This window comes from Octopus bimaculoides, chromosome 2 (assembly GCF_001194135.2).
Source record: "Octopus bimaculoides isolate UCB-OBI-ISO-001 chromosome 2, ASM119413v2, whole genome shotgun sequence".
Classification (NCBI taxonomy): domain Eukaryota; kingdom Metazoa; phylum Mollusca; class Cephalopoda; order Octopoda; family Octopodidae; genus Octopus; species Octopus bimaculoides.
Genome location: NC_068982.1, coordinates 111224336 through 111227570, shown reverse-complemented (window position 1 = coordinate 111227570; position 3235 = coordinate 111224336).

The window sequence follows — 3235 nt, the reverse complement described above, 5'->3', positions numbered from 1 at the left end:
TATACGTATATATGTTCAGACGTCTGTATGTAGGTGTGTTTGAGTGTTTTTATACAGATGTAGACATACAGACGCATACGCACACATATGTCAACTATTGACTGTCTACTCTGAGTTTCACCCTAGTCTGGACTTGTAACGTGAGAGACCCAGCTGGAACGGAACCCAGAGTAGTGTGTCCACTTTTGAAACAGTAATCTTATCTCTCCACTCTACATAATGTAGTGAGTTCTGTAGCAGATATTGTTAAAGTGCACTTTAATATACTTTACAACACTTTTTGATATTTCTACTTTATGATATTTCTACATGTGTTTGTGCTTGTCTTGCGTGCGTGGGCAACCGTGCACGTGAATATTAATGTATGCTTGTGTGTTTGTGTCAGTGTATGTGCGCACGCGCTTATGTAGGTGCGCACGCGCGTATGTATGTGCGCCCGTGTACTCATTTCTGTAGTGATAAAATACATATATACACACACACGCCCGCACACACACGCACACTTTCACACACACACACTTACATATATGTATGTATACACACACACGTACACACACACGTACACACACACGTACACACACACGTACACACACACCCATCACACACATGTGTGCATTAATATACTGCTTTTTTTTGTTGCTGCATGTGTGTGTATGTGCTTGTGTATGTTGCGTGAGTTTGTATCAAATTTGCAGCTCAGATACTCACACACGCATATGTATGTAATTATAGGCACTCGGATAGACAGATATTGAACGGATTGTGATAGAGAGGAAAGAATATAGAAATAGAAGGATTCAGCCTTTTGACTATTGCAAATATTCACTATCGACAAATGATATCAAAGTATAAACATGACTCTCGAGATTAATATTACTTAACACTTAAAAAAATACCTCTCGTTTATGTTGTCCTTGCATTTCTACTTGTTTTTAGCCTCGGAGTCTCTAGCAGACTCCCTTAGGGCAAGACCAATCTAGATATTGACCATTATTATTTAGAAATGAAAGGTAAACTCCACGGCTAGAGCCGTCAAAGTTTTGCTGAACTATATATTCAGTGAGTGCAGAAATCAATACATATTTATGTTGATATGCTCATGCCAAGTGATGGGAAATTCTTCGTTGTTGCTCAACCAGTTAGGCATAGTAGCCTCGAAGTCGCTTTAAAACTTGCACTCGTTTGTTTTTTCACTTTTTTAATGTATGAAGAGGAAGGAAATAATAAGATAACGTTATTTTTCGAGATATACACTATTCCTGTAAATACGAGGAGGTGTGTTTCCATTGCATATATTATCTCTTTGTCTCAGGCTCAAAGTGATGTACCCAACTTTCATACTGGTTTAGGAAACGTTCGAGGAAACCAGTTAGACCTCCTCAAACGATGTTAGGTTTTCCTGTGCTATGATCAAACTGGTGCGCTTTTGATCAGGTTTCAGAAGACGTAACACCCACCGAATAGAAACCTTCGTATTTCTAAATTCAGTACAGAGTATTCTCAACTCTCTCACAGGATGTGCTAATAGCATTGGCTATTTGATTTATTGTCAGTCACCTGACATCCATCAGTATGTAGTGTGCACGATCAATATTTTCCTCAGTGGTAGCAGTTACAGGACATCCAGAGCTTGGGTTATGTTCAAGATTCTCCCTCCCCCTCCAAAATCCAGCCGTCCACTTTCGCACTGTTCATAAAGCTGGCGCGTCATCCCCTAATCTAGTAATCCGGTCAGCACGGATGCCGTTGGAAGCTAAATCATTTTTCTGCAGGTGTGATAACACCACGATGCCAAATTTTGTCCATTTTCAAGAGAAGTCGGTACTGGTTACTTCTGAAGTCTTCTTTGATCAGTCGCATGTCAGTTTACCTGTAAAGAAACAATGCAATTATTAATAAGTAGAGTTGAAATTAATGCGTGCAAGATTTCACAGCTCTAGTATCACTCCTTCATAGTCACCCTATGAACTTTTCAGCCCACCCTCGTAAGATAAGATGGTCGTAATTGGAACACATTTTATCAGAGCCAATCTGAAGGATAAACAATGAAAGCATGGTGTTTCTTAACGCGCTAACACTTAAATAGATTTAAATATTTCTTTATTGCGCAAGACAGGAAGCAAGTTTTACTAGTTCTTACGGATTTTTATCAAAGTTAGTCACCCCAATTGAAGTTCAATGTTGCTACTCGAGCTGAAGTAACAAAATGGCTTCAGCTTCAATTGTTTTCAGATTTGAAACTTCTGGAGAGAACTTTTTAATTGAAGACTTTTGCCAGGGAAATTTTGGGAGAGTAATTTTCATTTCACTTGGAATATAGTTCTACTGCAACTACATATTTTACTGATGAATATCACATACGCACAGGTGTGGCTGTGTCGTACGAAGTTTGCATCCCAACCACATGGTTCCGGGTTCAGACCCACTGTGTGGCACCTTTCGCAAGTATTGTCTACTACAGTTCCAGGCCGACCAAAGCCTTGTGAGTGGATTTGGTAAATGGAAACTAAAAGAAGCCTGTCGTACACACACACACACACACACACACACACACACACACACACACACACACACACACACACACACACATACACATACACACATTTTAAATTATTTGGTCAAATGTGAAAGTTGATCAAATTTCAACATCGAGAAAATACAAAAGGGACTGGAAACAACTAAAAGAGTGTCTATTAGAATATTTGAAATGTCGAATACTTAGAATCTCACATAAGCCCTTGATATATAGTCCCAAGCTTCCCTAAAATCGAGCAGACCTGTCATCTACCAAAGGCGTTCCAGCCATGACTATGTCAGCTTCTTGTATGTCTAGGAACAAATTGTACAATAATTTATTTCATTTTAAAGACACTTAGGATGATATTAAAAGGATATTTGGATACTATTTTCAGTCGGTCGAACGACTGCCGATAGATCCCGTAGGTTATTCGAGAGAGCTCGTCATTAATAACATGTAAATTAACTGCAGACATAGAAATGGCGATATACTAAAGTATCACGTGATTGTCTTATTACCACACTGTTTTAGCCCTGGCGATGTCATTACAATAGGGTCAGTGTTAGGAAACGATTTGTATAGTTCCTCCTAAAATATAGTTTTGACTTTCAAATGTGATTGTATTATTTTTAAAACACACACGCGCGCCCACATATGTATGTATGTATGTATGTATGTATGTATGTATGTATGTATGTATGTATGTTATCAATCAGT